Genomic DNA, 18,114 nt, shown 5'->3' with positions numbered 1-18,114 from the left:
TTAATGAGAAGTGCTGCTCCGAACCAGTTCGGCATACAGTTCGGTATTTTTTCTTTCACAAGGTGCTTGGACAAGATCACATGAAATGTGTAAAGCGCACTCTATGGGCTAAAGCTGCCTCATATGCTGCAGATGTTACAATATTATCATCAGCATGCGAATGTGGTACATGGAAGCTCGTAATCCTTTTGGTCATGTGCTTTGTGTCTTTGGGATGGCCGCAGCTGTGTCGTGTTTCTAACTTTATAGTACAAAAGTTTATTTTCCTTGCGATCTTGGTTGCAACAAGTTGCGACTACTATAGGCCTGTGGCGATCTGGGCATCACAAAACGTAAATACTAATGAAAGCAGTACTCATTATTTTGCTAACATTTTCTTTCTTATGCTTGCACTCAAGAACGCATGTGTGCGCTTTCACTTGGTTGGTGTTTGAGAGTCACTCAGATTTGCACAAAGATCATCAAAGAGTTGGACCAAAATGAAGTTCACATGATCACACTGAATGAATCACATGAAGGTCACACTGAAGCCAAAGTGTGCGTCTGAAACACTGCCCACCCTCTGTAGGGGCTCCATGCACTGAGTTTCGGACAGCGCCATGTATTAAAAGGGAGGAACGATGAAAGTTAAAAGTCACTGAAAAGGTTAGCCAGCTGTAGGACTCGAACCCACATCTTCTGGATTACCGGTCCAGGGCTCTCACGTACGCCTCCTCAGCGACTTCCAAGCACAGGGGTGGCATCCAATGTATTGCTATTGCTCCGTAGACGAAAGCGTGCTGGGCGAACGCAATGCATCCTGGACAGGTCCTGGTCGCACGTCACAGCAAACGTCAAGGCACACGTGACCTTAAAGATGGCGGCCAAACCGTTTGTAAACAATGCGGTTGTTGGTACGGCGGGCACAACATTTCGGTTGGGCAGGCGGGCAACGTCACGACTACCGCTGGAGGGATAGGTTACCTGTGCACCACGCACCCAAAGGCGTCAGGATGCTTTTAAGTTCGATTGAACTGATTTTGTTAGGTTATTCCATCCGGCCACTAAAGCAGCCGGCAGCATTTCTTAGCTGTGCCCCGCATCCTATTGTACAGCTTGGGACAAAAGTTTACGGGACAACGGGGTGTCGTATTGCTCCAATGCAACGACAACCTATAGTAGCAAACCGCAGTGGACACACATACTGAGAGATGGGTGGAATAGCCGGCCACCCATTCCTTAATCGATCTCTTCCTAATAGCTAGCAGGAGGCCGCTCCGATGAAGAAATACGCAGGTGCCCTGTTCCGTAAACTTTTGTCCCAAGCTGTACCTCACACTATCGTCGAAGCGGGTGGAGAATTTCTTATGATCTCGTATTGCCCGACGACCGTGCATATACTGATCCTATTCATTTCTAATTGTTTTCTACGCATTACAGATTAAACTTACGTAACAAGGCAAACCGGAGGTATATCGCTTGGTATAACACACGACCAACAAAACAAACGTAACAAAAGAAGACTATCATGCCGGACCCCCTTACACCAGAAGGTCTGTTCCTTTTTCATACTCCTTTGCATTCCACATAATTCTAGCCAATCTCCCTTTGTGAAGCTCAACGTGTTTTGTGGTTCACGGCCAGTATCTGTGAGGAAGACGAAGAAGAAAAAGGGGAGACTACACAAAAAAGCAACCTATTCGTCGGAGAAATAACAGCCGCGCTCGCAGGCTGCTGTGACTGTGCTGTGCTGAGTTAGCAGCTCGCGTGGCTCAGTGGTTAGCGTGCTGGCCATGTAACGTCGAGAATGGGAGGTACCCGGGTTCGGGCCCCGGTGCCAGCTGTGCTGTCTGTGCCTTATCGTGGGCTTTCCTAAGACGCTTTCAGACATATGTCGGCGCAGTTCCTTTAGAAGTCGTCCCAGGACGCACATTCCACGTCACCTCTGTGACAACGGCGAGCCCTTTCACCAGCACCACCACCAAGTGTGCTGTGTTGTAAGGGTGTTTTCTCTGGGTTTCCTTCAGACGGATTTAAGACAAATGTCGACACAATTCCCTGCGCACTCGTGATCGCGGTTGTCTGGCGACGTAGAGCCCCGAATTATTATGTTCCCTGTGAAGTCGGCCCAGCATGCAGGATCCTTTCAGTGGTAGTCGTGACATTGCCCTCCTGGGTGTGGCCGACTACGCAAAGCAGTACCATCGCCACCACCATCACCACCAGAGATTCGTTCAGTGCGGTGACGTCACAGTCACAGCACGAGAGGTCTCGTAGCAAGCACTGGAGCAGTGGTTGCGAGATCGATAAAGTGACTTATTTCGCTGGCTCAACAACTCGTTAGGTCGACTCGCTTCGTTAAGATCAACGTGAAAAGCGATTAAGTAGGGGCGTTGGTAGAAACCTACAAGCAGGGTGTAGTAGGGTGAAACACCAGCTGCTAGGATCACGTTAAGGCCCGGGTGCGCCTCATCCTTTTCATATCGGGGGAGGGGGGCTCCGCGGATTGTCACTGGCTAAATTAATAAGGAATGAGAAATAACGATGAATACAAGACACGAGGGCAGTGATTGTAACAGATCCAGACCATCCTCTGTGCTAGCGGAAACAGAGGGCTAGTATTCGGACACAATGTTAGCAGCGACTAAGGAGAGCTTCTGGGCGTAGCTACTGTACATTTTACTTCTTTTCCTATAAGGAAACGGATAATAGGATAGAGCGACATTACCCTATTAGCCATGCATCGGTAGTCTCGAGGAAATGTGTATGTTCAAATTTTATCCAATTTTATTCGTGCCAAATAACGCATTTGCTGCGCGGATTCATTCGGGAGCCCACAATGCAACGAAATGTTTCTTGGAATGACCTGCTGTTCCAGAGGGGTAGATTCGTCAGATATTCGACGTCATCGGATCCTGCGATATTGGTACCCGTAGAATTTCCCGAGCAGAAGCCGACAGCGTAGTACACGAAGAATAGACGGTCACTGCTATACGTCTGAAAGTTTTCAAATCGTATATCCGCTCCTTTTTCTGCTTTGTAGGCTTCGAAGACTGGTTTTATTGCCGCAGTCCCTGCCAACACTTGAAGGGCTTCCCTGGGTTTTATATACCATACTCGCGGAGGCAGGTTTTGTAGCCTCTCAAGAAAGAGCCCGTGAGATCGGGCCACCAAGGTAACAGGTCGGTCGCATTTTCTGAAAAGACGCCGTGCAGAATCATTTCTAACACGCAGCGCATAATACGTACTCCGGCATGTGGTAACTGGAACGTTTCGTCACCAGCTACGTTTACTAGTGAGAAGTTGTACAACAGGGCCGGTAGTAAACCGTGTACCCATTATATCGACAGTCTGTATCAAATGCCGAGCCTACCCACTGGTCCTCGGGATCCTCGTGCAAACTCTCGCGAAAATGATGACCGCGCCGTGTGTAGAAAGATAGCAGTCCTTGACCTCGGCTGACTTTAGGAACTGTCGAGACGAGTTTAAGTATCCTTTCTTTGTTCTCTATCCATCGGGGATAAAATATTGCGATTCGAGATTGATTATTTTCTTCGCCTGAAGCATCGATAACTTGTCAAAAACCGCTACTTTGTCCAGAGAGGAAGCCAGTTCTTCAGACATTGCAGCGATGTGATGCTGAACAGAATCAATGATAAAGTGCGATTGATGAACCAGTCGACTTGCATGCAAAAAGAGCATCGGTATCGCTTTTTCCACGACTCTCAAGCAAAGCTTCCATCTCGGTAGCCAGGCTTCCTTTTATACATGCTATGGATCAAGCTGTGAGTGAGTTGCAGTCCAGAAGATGGGACGAATGCAGACATTTCCACCATCAAGCGAACACCTATGTAATTTAACGCAATATGTCTTTCCGTCCTACGCACCAGCGATAACAGTCCGTTTACGAATTCTGAAGATTCGATGGCAAACTTGGAATTGTGTCCGACAGAGTCTGCAGAAGGGCTACCGGTAAATATCCCTCTCAGAAAGGAATGTAGGTGTGGATGGTGCATCAACGTATTTGAATCTATGCGATGTGAATGAGACACCGTAAGGACAGTGTTGTTGTAAGCGAGGCCTTCGAGTTCTGACGCAAAACCAGCCACTTCTTGGGAACAATCCCACGGGTTTGCATTCTTCTTTAGTGCGGTGAAAGCAGCGTAAGCGCTAGAACTGTAGAACCTCAATGTTGCTTCTCGGTTGCCAGCATTCGAAGAAAGAACAGCAGGAGGCCCAAGGAGCAGCATTTCTTCCTTGCCTGAAGAGTCTCATTTTACGTACACTGAATAACGTTTCAACGCCAGTCATCCTGAGAGTGACTGCTGAGACAGTCCAGAGTGAGGTCTGATTCCTGGTCGTGGAAGAAAACGGAAAACCATCCAGTGCTACGTGCCAAAGCAACTCAAGCATGGGATTCCAGTTTTCATCTTCAAGCTTTTTCGTATCCATACATTCGTTGAAGACGTCCCGCAGTGGAAACAATTCTTCCAGGCTATTAGTCCGACGAATTATGACTTTCATCCTCTCCTCGAGTATGTGAATTGAATCCTCGTGTGCCGCAACGGAAGTGTCGTTTCCGTGTTTATGTGCGGCGACAGTGCTCTTCCAGCGACCGCAAACGAACCTATAAAAGTTATCGCATGGATCTGTATTCCAGGAGAAGAGTGCTTTGAGGTAAAATCCATCACGGCGACATAGTGCCGCAGTGCACAATTCGTATCCTTCCTTGTGCCTTTGCAGCGACTCCATTGTTTTGTTGCCTGATGTCTCTGGGGTACCATTTGTACTCTAATTTCCAGCTTTGTCTTTGAGATAGATGTTGAATCTTCGGGGATGTCCACGAGATGTATGCACAGAAGGAATGCAATGGATACTAGAAGGGCTATGACACAGAAAATAAACTTATAGTTCACGATGGCGCGTACTCGAGGATGACGTTGATCAACATTCGGTGATAGCTGCACGTTTCTGGCTTGAATGGTTCCAGTTTATCACGACTGTTCGAAACGGTGGTAGAAGCTTGTTGAAATGGTTCTGCGGTCTCTGGGTTGACTTGAAACGTTCCAGAGGAGATACACGCAAGGCCTAGTGAAGTATAGTGTTGTTCAAATGCGTTCCGGAATTCGTGCCAGGGTTTGACGAAGGCTGTAACGTCCCTCCGGCGGGATTAGCCTTCTGTTTATTGACACTCTCGTCCAATGTGGCACTCCCTTTCGTGGCCCCTGTATATGTGCATACGTTATCCTGTAGGGTCTTGATGAAGCCGTTCCTCTGGTCATTGGAAGCGAGGGCTGTTTTAGATGTTCTAGGCCATTCATTTCCTTTGTGAAGGCTGCTTTCCCCCATCATGTCTCTTTGGTATGTGAATGCTTTTAGAGACGTCGAGTCGCCTATAGCACACTCCTCACCTTTGTGGTTAGACCGTAATACACGCCGCAGTAGTTCGCTCAGAGGCACCTTTCTCTTTCGCCTTTGCATGCCTTCGAACCGGACGCCGGTTGAAAACTAACATACTCCGTAACTAATTTCGTCAGAAGTATCTGAATCGCTGTCGTCAGCGTGTAATGGCGACAAAGAGTGGCATTCGTCATTCGCTCACATAGAGGTCTCGCACAGTTTCAAAAGAACCACTTCCAGAGCGTCGTGAGGGTTGGTTACCCTCGTGTCTTCTATGGGTCTTTCCGGAACATTCGAGGATACGGCGCCGGTATAGCGATTGTTCCCCGTTTTTCCTTTTGCCATACCTGCACCACAACTGTGTCTAAGGCTATCGCGATCTTCCGGTGCTGTGACGCGCACATGGTCCTTTGCAGTTACTTTTGGTGGTTTCGGGACTGAGGCTGGGGTAGCGTTGCATAGGGGACAGCGACCATACAGTTCCTTTGACTCCTGCACGGCTTCGCTGCTTCTTTCGTTGGTGTATGTGCATTCGAGAACTCTTATACCTTCTGTGATATGATCAGAAACGTTTCTACGCAGATAGCAAACGGAGTGGCTTCTCCCGAATGCTGCAACGTTGCTATGCTCACCGTTTCGTGTATTAGAAGTAGTGCCCCAACATCCCTCGGGCTTGCTGCGTGCATAATCCCGAACATGGTCGACTTGGAACATTGCTGTATCGTCAAAAGCTCGATGAGCATCTAAATTTCTCCTCCGTGTATTTGCTGCGGGCGGTCCGCCATAGCGGGGTGGGCGCCTAATGGTGGCTTTACAAGCTGGATGAGGAGAAGTTAGCAGCGCAGCTTCTTCGTCCCCATAGTGTATACTTCTAAATTCAACAGATCCTGCTTGCCCTGGAAGAAGTGAAGTGCGCAGCCGCCTTCAAAGGGCAACGTAGCCTTCCTGTGGACGGCACAGATCTCAGAAAGCTGAGCCGCCTTCGAAAGCTACCGTTAGACGGCGACGATACTTCGTACGTAGACGACGATACTTGAAGCGAGTCTTCGAGAGAGTCTGCTCCGTTCCGCATCACTCTTCTTCTTCTTCTTCTTCCACCACTAGGAACAGTGGCCACCAGCCACACAGGGCGATTGGCCAGGGTTTCGTGCGGAGTAATCTCTAAAGGCTCATGAGACCCACGGTGACATGATAGTAGAAGGAAGCCATAGCAGAGGGGAGGAAGGAGGCGGAAGGTGCAAGATGTTTTAGAAGCGGCCGCAGATGGTCAGAAAGACGGCGGCTCTCGACGTTATTTCAAACCGCCATTTTTCGGTGTGGGAGGCTCCAAATGACAGGATGGCGCCCAGGGAGAGGAGAACCCCTTGTCTAGCCAGCGGCTGGGCAAGGTAGCTAAGGCGGGAGCGGTCGTAGAGGGGGCAGTGCAGGAGAAAGTGCTCCACAGTTTCCTCTTGACCGCAGTGGACGCACGCAGGAGAGCGGCTGACACCCGCGCGGTGCAGATAAAAGTTCAGTGGAAGGGCTAGACAGCGCAGTCGAGTCAGCAAAACTTCTACATGACGGGAGACGCAGCGGTCAGCCTGCCAAGCGTGGGAAAGGTGGGCGTACCGGGCTGGCAGTGAGTGGAGAGCGGTCAGCTCCAGCAGCCTTCTATACCTGGCCCGCGTGATAGAGGGCAGGGACGGAAGGACGTCAATGATCGGACCAGAGAGGGAAATTTTTGCAAGGCTGTCCGCCAACTCGTTTGGAGATAGGCCACAGTGACCAGGAATCCATGTCAGGACCACTTCCGTGATGTGGCTAGGACTCAGGGCCTGCAGGAGCTCGAGCCACTCGCTGGGGGGGGGGGGGGGGCTGGATAGGGCGGTGATGACCGATAGGGAGTCGGACAAAAGCAGGATCCTGGGAAATGTAAGGGGCACCATTCTGAGAGCCAGTATCATGGCGAGGAGTTCGCTCTCGAACACGGGAGTGTAGTCAGGGAGGCGGATGGGGCAATGACAGTCGAGCTGAGGGAAGACGACGCCGGCACCCGCTAGCTGAGCCGAGACAGAGGCATCTGTCGGGACAACAACGTGAGACGGGAACTGGTTGATGTGCGCCGAGAGGAGGGCTTCAAGCCGGGGAGACGGGGCGTAGGCAAGGCCGGGCTGAAACGCGTCGACAACTCGCAGGGCCATGGACGAGACCGGACAGATGGGCGCAGGAAGGGCAGTCAGAGAAGTATTTAGCGAGGCTAGAAGGGATTCGACAAAGGCGAGCTGCGGGGTGTTGGATTTTCGCCACCTCCGGGCGATCCACTGGGTCCGATCCCTGAGAGACTGGTTCTGTCTGGTGGCTAAAGGGCTCTGGCAAAGCGAGAGGAAGGTGTTCACAGTGGGTAGGCGGAACCGAGTCTTCGAAGGGGGAATGCGGGCTTCGGCATACAGCGCCTGGTTGGCCGTGTACTTGGGGAGGCCCATGCACAGGCGGAGGGCTCATCTTTCTATGGCGAATAGCCTGCTCAGACGGCAGTCGGGGAGGTGCGAGAAAACGACACACCCAAACTCAAGAATTGGCCGTACGTAGCACTTGTACAGGAAGAGCAGGGTGCTTCTGCGCATACCGCAGCGGGCGCTGGCGCTGCGGAAGATTGTGCCAATTGCTTTCGAAGCCTTCTGGCTTATGGCTTCCACATGATGGTCCCAGTGAAGCATGTGATCATACCAGACGCCTAAGGAGCGCAGCAGGTTGGTCTGGCGAATGGTCTGGCCGGCAACATCCAGAATGATGGTCACAGCTCCTCCAGCCCAGTTGGTCTGGGGGAACACCAGGACTGCAGATTTCTGGACGTTCAACGTGAGGTTGACGGAACGCATCCAGGACGACAGCGCGAGGAGATATTCTTGCAGTTTCTCACGTAGCGTATGCAGCGATAGAGAGCAGGAGAAGAAGGCAATATCGTCCGCATAGGTCAAAGTGAGGATGCCCGGGTCGAGAGGTAGGGAACTCATCAAAATGTTAAACAGCAGTGGCGAAAGGATGGACCCCTGGGGGACGCCCCTCTGCTGCGGATGCGAAGAGGAGACAAAGCGTCCATCCGAGAATGTTGAGAGCTGCCATACAATGGAGGAGGACGTTGTGTTCCACGCTATCGTAGGCCTTCGCAACATCCAAGGTAACCAGGGCAGACATCTTCCTACACTCGCGCGCAAGGCAAATATGACTTTCCAAGTTGGCGTGCGCCATCCAGATTGAGCAGCGGGGGCGAAAGCCGATCTGGCTATCATTAAGCGCTGAAGAGGCTTCCAAGTAGGAAGAGAGTCGGCGGTGCAGAATCCGCTCAATAGTCTTGCAGAGGACGGATGTCAGGGCAATCGGGCGAATGTTATCCATGGCCAGGCCCCTCGAGGCGATCTTCTTGACTATAACCACCTTAGACACCTTCCAGTCATCCGGTATCCACGAGTGTTCGATGGAGACGTTCGCAATGTTCAGGAGCTCCTCTGGATGGGCAGCCCACAGGGACCTCACCATTCTGCCTGAGACACCGTCCGGGCCGGGAGCCGAGCTTGGGAGAGCGCGCACCACTGAGTCAAGTTCCTCTGCAGAAACAGCGACGAAGCCGGACGACGACGTCACGGGAGGCTGCCGCGCGCAGGAAGTAGAGCGTTGGAAGCGGAGAGCCAGACCCCTGGCGATATCTTCCAGCTGGGCCCTCGCCGCGTCATCGGACATGACGAGAGAGTCAGGGGGGAACCCTGAGGAGAGAGACCTGCTGATATTGGAAACGTGCCTGTGTAGGGCTTTCCTGTTCTTCGGGCCGGAGAGGAATGAGTTTCGTTCCGTGAAAAAGGCCCGCTTTGCCGCAGAGATGGTACGCCTGAGCACGGCTTTATGGAATTGGTAATTTTTCCAATTCACGTAGCATGTATTTGCGAGCACCTGTTTCCAAGCGGCCTTGCGGCGCCGGTAGGCCCTTGAGCAATCAGCATTCCACCATGGCGCACAGCCTGACGGCGATCGCTTGTCGATGCGGAAGGTGGATGACGCTATGTGTAGGCAATGTAAACTGTCTTTTCTAGACAGAGGTCCATTGTACGTTCTTCTAGAAAACAAGCGGTGGTTTCCAAAGCATGTTCGAGTGTTGTCTTGATGTAACTGATGTACCGTCCTGAGACCCATATACATATATCATCTGCATACATGGTTATTTTAACACGTTTAGGAAGAAACTTTATCAACTCATACATGGCGAGGTTGAAGAGAGTAGGGCTGATGACACCTCTTTGTGGTACTTATTGTAATCGCACTTGTTTTCCTTTCTGTTGTAACCATTTCTATAGTTCTGTCAGTGAGGTACTCAGATATCCAGTCGTATGCATGGCCTCCGATATCATGCAGCGTTTAAAAGTCCCTAACGCACATGTTGATGGCTGATCGTGTCAAAGGCTCGTTTGAGATCTAGGTAAACTGCCACTGTTATGTAAGACAGGACCATGTTGAGTTGAACGACGAGATCCATAACGGAGTCCGTAGAGCAGCGGCCTTTTTCGAAACCTGTGAGTTCGTCCGGGGACGTTGTGCTTCTCCAGCCACGAATGTAGCCTGCAAAGTACCAGACGTTCCATCACCATGCCTAAACAACTGGTGAGGCTGATAGGTCGATAGGATTGAATATCTGTGGGTGTTTTGTTTGATTTGAGGATTGGTACGACCTGGGCCATTTTCCATTCCTTGGGCAAGCATCCTTTTTTACAATACGTGATTGTAGATGCCAAGTAGTTGCTTGATGGCGGTTGGTCCGAAGTTTTATTATATTTTTTTTTATATTAGTCCGAAGTCCAGCGATTTATAAGTAATTTTTTCATGTCCTGGGTCTGTTTTCTTTCTTGATGCTTTTGCAAGTGCTCGCTGTAGTTCACCCATGGTAAATTTTGAATCCATTTCTGGTGTTCTTTTATGTTTGGACACGAGTACGTTTACGTAGGCAGTTCGGGCTGTTTGTATATGCATGGGACTTGAAGAGGCCTCAGACGGCCTTGTTATTGTTGTAAGGAATTCATCAGCAATCATTTTCCTCCGAGATCCCAGTTTTCAGAGTTTTCGTTGCTCACACCTGAATGTGCAGATAATTCCGCAGGTGCTCGATGGTCAGGGTTCTGAGCGGGACCAATCCTATGATCCAATCCAATCCTCTGATGACCAATCGTACACGACATCAGCGTCCTTTACTTTGCCTGAGCTGCTTCATTCCCAGTCCGTGTTCCCAGTCCGTGTTCCTTTGTGGCTGAGAAGAAGAAGAACCCAAAAAGAAATAGAAGAAGAAGAGAAAGAAGAAGAACAACCTAGCTATGTGGAACCATTCTAGCTGCCAATCTCTTGGTTTCGAAGACAAGAATTCCAATGTTCACAAGCGGGTATCCAAGGAAGGCATGCACAATGAGCAATCAAGTGAACTTTTGAGGACCCCACAGAGCCATCGGAGCAAGAAGCCACAGCACTTGGAATGCTTGAGTTGCTTCGAGCACAGCATACGTCATCAACGTATGCTTATTGAAACAAACGGTCAGTCGCCAATGTCGAACACCCTAGTGCCTCACGGCCCAACGGAAGATGCGAACTATAGTGGAGTTAATACTGCTCCCCTCGCGAGGTGCCACCAACTTCAAGACAAACACGAAAGACGACAGTCAGAGCCCACACCAACTTCAGTAAAAGGAACCATATCCACGCTTACACTGCCATGGACAAGAGAACACAAAAGGAATGAAGATATGTCACTATTACAGTTTGAGACACAATCCACTGAAGACCCATCTCAGAAGATGGTAATAAGCGCAGATGTGAGCGTTAGCCCAACTCGTGTGCTACTGACAAACCCAGTAAACCATTAATATCCCTAGGATATCCCTACAAGGTCGTGAACGTCCTGAATGTCTGGACATCCATATACATACATCCACAGTGATATCTGTGGGAGATCCCACAACAATACTGGCGTTTCGGTTTTACCTACTAAATATTAGATGTCCCAGGTACGCCTGTAGGATATCACGCTTTGGATGTTTTTGAAAAGAAGCAGCCTGCAGGTCCCAGGGGTATCCGTGCAAGGTCCAGTACGTACCAAATTTTGGGCACTGATTGAACGTCAGTGGGATGTCGCCAGGACGTCGCATGGAGATATACGAGTAAATATGTGATGCTTGACATATTGTTTCAACGGCAACTTTTTTCTTGTGCTCAGAGGAAGCAAAAACTTCTGTGAACGTTAACTAGATATGGGGAAACAAGTAAAAATCTATCGTTCGCGTTCTGCTAGCCGTGCAACGTATTGATCTGTGGGTAACACCCGACAAGCAAGAGAGGAATTCCCTCACTTTTGCACCTCCACTCAGCAGGTAATCACATTATAGACAATAGCCTGAATTGAAAACACAATATTAGACAGGAAGGAATGCCAAAAACGTTATTGGCTATGCCTTGATTCTGCAGATACACCAGTTAATAGCAAAGACGCAGCCCCTCATCGTTACAAGTGACTTACGCCCCAATATCTTGTAATAAACGTGCACAACAATTTGTATTTCAGTATATGCTCCAGCCATTTCGGCAACAGATGCTATTGTGAATACTCTGGTATCTCTCCAAATCCGCGTACGCGAAGGAGGGGCCGAAAAGAGAGACTCCTCTTATTTTAGGGTGACAGCACTTTTAAACACCCTTCACATATGTTTGGTAGATATATCACCATAATAAAAATCAAATAAAGTCAAGAAAATAATGTTGTTGTTGCTCACCGTGTCGTCATCACTTCCGATGTATCAAGCAAAAGTATGGCGGGGAAACTCGAATAAAATTTATTACATTTGAAAAGCAAATATAAGTAATAGCCCATATTCGTCCAAAAGTCTCATGGCGACGTCGTGGGGATGTTCCTGAGATCTACAAAAGGTGCCGAAATCCTGGTCTCCAGGATCTCCCCTGGATATCCTGGGGATTTGCAGGGTGCTCCCTGGGATATCCTTATGTCCAAAATGGGATATCTCGCAGATGTCACTGGGACGTATATGGTTTACTGGGAAACAAGAAGCGTAATGAACGGAAGGTCAAAGTAATCATGGAAGACGAAGTTCGCCCTCCTTGGCACATCGAGCGCGAAAGCGCCCACCCGTTTGACTCCTGCAATTCAAAGGACCTCAGTTGTCTCGCGACGTAAACACCCAATTATTAAAATTAAAAAATTCAAAGGACACAGTGAAACAGTGGTTTCAGATAATGTAAGCACTACTGTAAACCTACTGGAGGCGACCTGTTTCTAGAACGCAAAACGATGAATTCAAGAGTGATGGCTACCACAGATTCAAAAGTAACCATACTCCACGAGGGCTGTTCTAACCATTTTCACCCACATGGATGCGGGGAACCACGAGGTTTTTTCCATGTCGCACTTGTATCCAACACAGGTCTCAGCGAACCGAAGTCTAGGCAAATAGTGGCTTACGAAATGTTTCCGGACGTGGAAGCGCAGTCTTCTACAAAATTCAGCGGCACACATGCACGTGGTCCAGCTTCTGAGAACAGTCAGAAATATGGTACAGACGTGCGGCGAGACTCCAAAGTGGGACATAGGAGGGACGAGCTAGATGAATCCCTTCAAACTCAAGGACGAATTACGGGCCTCAAGGAGCAGAGGAAGAAGCTCGGAAAGGAACCTACAAGTAGCCTACTCACTTCGAGAGCTACTGGAGCAGCCATTCAGGAGAAAAAGATGAAGAGGGAAGACCAGGCATTTTGCAGGAGACTTTGCTGTTGCCCTTCCCAGCCTGATGCGCCTTCCACCGATCTCACAGTTCCCGTCGCACAAAATGGTGAAACAAGGAGGCAGATACGTACGAAGTCGCTGCCTGATTCTGACAGTGAACAGCTGAAAGCGGAGAATGTTGTTATGAAGAACAACATGGTACCCAAGCGCGTTGCTGATTCTAGTATTGTGAAAACATCAACGACGAGGAGGCCAAGCACTGTACAGAGGTCTATGAAAACATCTGAAGTATCTGAAGTCGTCGTTGATACCGAGACACAGGCGAGTAGCTGTAAGCTCTGCTGCTGGCCATCGAAATCGACACCGCCACCATCTGTGGTTCCCAAAAGGAAAAGCACTGCAACACTCGTTCCTGCTAGTCCACCCGATGTTAGCGACTCCCCTACGTCAACAAGCCTATTACATGACCCCGATCAGAGCGGCGATATCACAGGAACGCCATTCGAACTTGATGATGTAGAAGGCGTTACACCTCAAATACTCGAAGATATCGCAGGTGACCTAGCCGGTGAAACTCTGCTTCTTTCCTTTCCTCAAAGCCCTGCGTACGATGAAGCTGTATCCGTATCTAGCGGCAAAACGCGAGGGCAGAAAGTGGAAGAATCACAGGTTAGTTGTCGTGAAGACCCTCCGGCGAAACATTCAGATTTTGCTTGGAAAACGCCTATCTCGCATGTGGTCCCAATCACGTGGTCTAAAAAAAGCTTAGACCATTTGCAAAGTTCAAAAATGAAACGAGCCAGCAAATTCCGTAGGAAATGTACTCGCCCGTTCACACACGAAGGTCTCGGCGATTCAAACGGAACCACGGCTAACAGCGCAAGCTCGTCCGGCAAAAGGAACAGCCAAGTCCCTGGCGTGACATCAAAGGAAGGCGCCCTTGCAAACACTGAGACACACACACTTCTCAGAGGTGTTCCAGAAATGACGGGTAACGTCACTGGACGGGAGGTGGCAGTTTTTTCGGAATCGCCACTAGTTGAAGCAGAGTATCAACATACAGTTCCGAGGAATACGATAAAGGACCGGAATGGGAGTAGCGTCTCGTCCGATGTTGAAGGGGAGACTCACTTTAGCACGCGGACGTCTTCGGTGGCCACGGCTGACTACATAACACGCTCCGGCGGCAAGTACGGTGAGCATGCGGGTATGACGCAGGCCACGAATAGCGACGAGCTCACATTTTCCCTGTCAACGTCTCTGCATGATGCACCATTGGACAGTCTCCTTCTGGAGAGGAAACACAGCGAGGAAGTAGAACAACGACAAGGTGCCAATGAAACGGTCCTATGTGGGCTCTGCTGCGGTGCGTTTCTGATACTGTTTCTCGTCGTGATCATTTTCTACTCCGTCGATACGCTTTCGGAATCGGGGGCTAAAACGAAGCCGCTGTTGACAACAAAAAGTACGGCGTCGACGAGTAAAATGTCTGTTTATTACTGTTCGACCACACTCTGTTCTCAGGAAGGTGAATATTTCAAGTCGCTTCTGAGCAACCATTTGGAACCGTGTGGAGATTTTTACGCGTATGTCTGCGATGCTTGGTCGAACCAACACCCGTACGATTCATCCATGATGGGATCTGTTGTGTCACCAGACGCGCTTATAGAGTCGGAGATGGCATCGTATGCACTTCCTTTTCTCCTCAACTCTACAAGAAACGATGTGAGGGTAGCCCGTCATGTTTTCGAAAAATGCACGGACAGCACAAGCGCCGACAGCTCTGTTTCATCTGCGCGTGATGTCTTTGGGCGATGGACTATCGGGAGCTGGCCCAGGAGACGTGACGTCAACACAGGCATGAACGAAGTCTGGCAGTTTGCGGGCGAATTGGTTCGCGACCTTGGCATTGCTGGGCTGGTCCGCGTGCAAATTGGAGTCGACCCTACCCAGTTGCATCGTGCGGTGATTGAACTCGCTGAACCAAATTTAATATTCACCGAGGGCGAGGAGCTCCAGCACGAAGTGGTGTCCCTCTTTAAAGAGGCTATTATGCAAACTGCAGGCACCTTTGGTGTCGATCCTGATTCCCAAGAAAGCTTAGCTGATGAGATGCTGACAGTTTTTCAGAGGATAGCACACGCCGTTAAAAATACCGACATGAATAACTGGGGACCTCAACCACTCTATGTGCAAGTGAAGAGCCTCGAGATGGGCATGCGAACTCTGCTAAAGGTGGTGTTCCAGAATGTGTTCGAGGTAGGACTATCAGCGCCTGTTGTAGTGAGATCTCAAAACTTGGTTCAAGTTGTTCTTCCTGATGCACTGAAAGACATGACACCCAGGTCCGTAATGGATTACCTAGGTTTTGTCTTTTTGGTCGAAATGGCCCCGTTTTTTCCTGGTACACTTCAACGCTTAAGACAACTCTTCAGCAAGATCGTTGCTGGATACGTAATTAAGGATGTGTCTTCGAGCAGTGGATCGCATCCTGCCTTCTTGCGTCGCAAAGGCATATTACGAGTTCTTGGTGTCAACCGGCTCAAACGTCGTCTCGCGTGAGTGAGGCAGAAGTATTTGTCAACAAAATATCTCAGCTAACTTGGATAGATGAGTTCTCAGCTCTCCTGATTCAATACCGGGTGAAGCAATGGCGTCTTATTCACTACACACCACACTGGGACTCGAGCAGCTGTTCGTCCAACAATCCTGTCGCTACGGCCAGCACACCATTCGCCCTTTACTATCAGCTGTCGCGTTCCTGGCGCCAAGAAGAAATTCAAAATATTTTACTTAAAAACAGCAGCCACATGTCGACGTCAGTGCCATCTGCATTTAGTACCCAGGCCAAGTACGACCGCGGACGACAGCGAGTCTACGTGCCCATTGGCGTTATCAATGTTTCCGTGCCTGTCAGCAGCACATTATTCACATTTCACCTGGCGCGCGTGGCTGTTCGGGTTTATCGCGCACTAGCACAAGTTCTGGTCGAGGACGGGATTTACGTAAAAGGCACGCCGCTTGTCTTTACGGAAGCCTCCCGTCAAACTTCGGACGACTTAATGAGCTGCTTAAGGCGAGAAGTTCGCCAAATGCAAAATACATCGACCACCCCATCGGCCATTGATATGACATCAGCTGGTCGTGTTGCATTGACTCAAACTGTAGCTCTTCACTTAGCATTCCAAGCCTTCCAAGAACTGTTGCATGCCCGCAGGATATGGAAAATCGACTTCCGTTTCAATGCGCTTCCAGATTTCTCATCTGATATGCTGTTCTTTCTGTATTATGCTCTCGACAACTGCGAATCTGGAGGGATCGCCTATCGTGCCAGCAGGAGTAATTTCCCCCTTTCCGCAGAACACATGGTGAATATTTCATTGCGTCACATTAGAGAGTTTGCTGCGCAATTTAACTGCAGCAGTGGCTCCGCAATGATCGCCCTAAATGATAGTACTTGTAACGTGAGTAGAAACCCGCAGTCAAGAAAGATATACTGATTGAATGGTATTACCGCAAGCTAAATAAAGCAGTATGTTCGCAATAGATTGCTAGGAGCTTCGTAGGTTGCAACAGGGAGTTCTGAACTGCAAAGTGTGGTAAAAATATTTGGGTGTATCACAGCGGCTGACACTACCGATCTTGCCAAAGTCGACTTCGGCAAGCACTGAAACCTTTGTACTACACGGAAAATCATGTTTCATGTTCAAACTAATGTATCGTCGTATGTTGGCGCTTTTAGTGTAGAACACGTTTTAATTGTCGTTTTGTATGTTTCTGGCGCTCAAGCCGAACGTGACTAGGGTTGATTCACGAAGCGGACCGCGTAGACGTCGCAGGTGATTTGGACAAAATGTGCGTTGTTCCCTGTCCGCGAGAGAGCGGTAGCAGTCCGCGGACTGTTTGCTGCCGAGCTACAAACAGTCCCCCGGATTCGCGGGTGACCTGAAGAAGTAGTTGCAGTTTCTGACTCGTCCCGTCTTGTTTCGACTGGCAACCCGTCACACACAACCCGTTTTATGTGGAAGGAGAAGGACCCTGCTCCTTCCTCAATCGCAATGGCGGCGAATTTGGCTGTACTCTGAGTATTTTTTTTTTCATTAGTTGAACAGTTTCCTTCACTGTTGAATGTAGGGAACGAGATGTATACGCAACGTACATTTCAAGAAAAAGTTATGAGAACGAACGTCGAAGAAATGAAAACGAAGTACCCTACGTTTGGACTTTTCTCTGCCGGTGAGTGAATTATCCGGACAGAAATAATAAAGGGACGTGCGTTTCCCCTTCTCAAAGAGCACATCATCATCCGTTGCAGGTAAAGTGGCTGCGATAGCGCAAAGGCGACTTTTGGGCGGCGCATCAGAGCCGGCACTTCGTCGTCTACAATCGAGGGGTGGCGCAGCGAGCGAAATTGTTCGCGCAGTCACCGCTTCACAACATTTTGGCGTTTGCTTGTAAATGCGGTACCGCTGATGTAACGTCTTCTTTTTGTGTTATTTTTGTTTTCTCTTGGCGCGCGACGGGTCAAGCGAAATCTTGTGCAAACATATGACCTGTGGTGGGTGGTGAAAGGGCTTGCCGTTGTCGGCCTCACGTAGGTGGGCAACGTCACGACTGACGCCCTGGGGAACATATGACCGCTCGTGCTCACCCATGCCAAGTCCAATACTGTAAACACGCATATCGCGCTCAGCCAGACGGAACAATTAGTGGCGCGGCTTTTGAATGCGCACAGGCTGTCCAGCTGTCTCCTGAACTTCTTCCTCGATCTGTTGCTGTTCCGTGCTGTGTTGTTGTCGGGCGAAGGGTTAGTCACCAGTCGTTTCGTGTGATTTCTGCAATGCTTGCGCATATAATAAATGAAATTCCTCGTAACGCAAAAAACCTAGGTTGGACACAATGCGGTTGAAACACGTTGGTGTCGACATGTTATAGCCTACCGACATTACGCGGAAATTGCGAAACGAAGCCGCAACTTGTTTTCGTTATTT

The sequence above is a fragment of the Ornithodoros turicata genome, unplaced genomic scaffold (assembly GCF_037126465.1).
Source record: "Ornithodoros turicata isolate Travis unplaced genomic scaffold, ASM3712646v1 Chromosome21, whole genome shotgun sequence".
NCBI classification, from domain to species: Eukaryota; Metazoa; Arthropoda; class Arachnida; order Ixodida; family Argasidae; genus Ornithodoros; species Ornithodoros turicata.
This window is presented reverse-complemented; position numbering follows the sequence as displayed.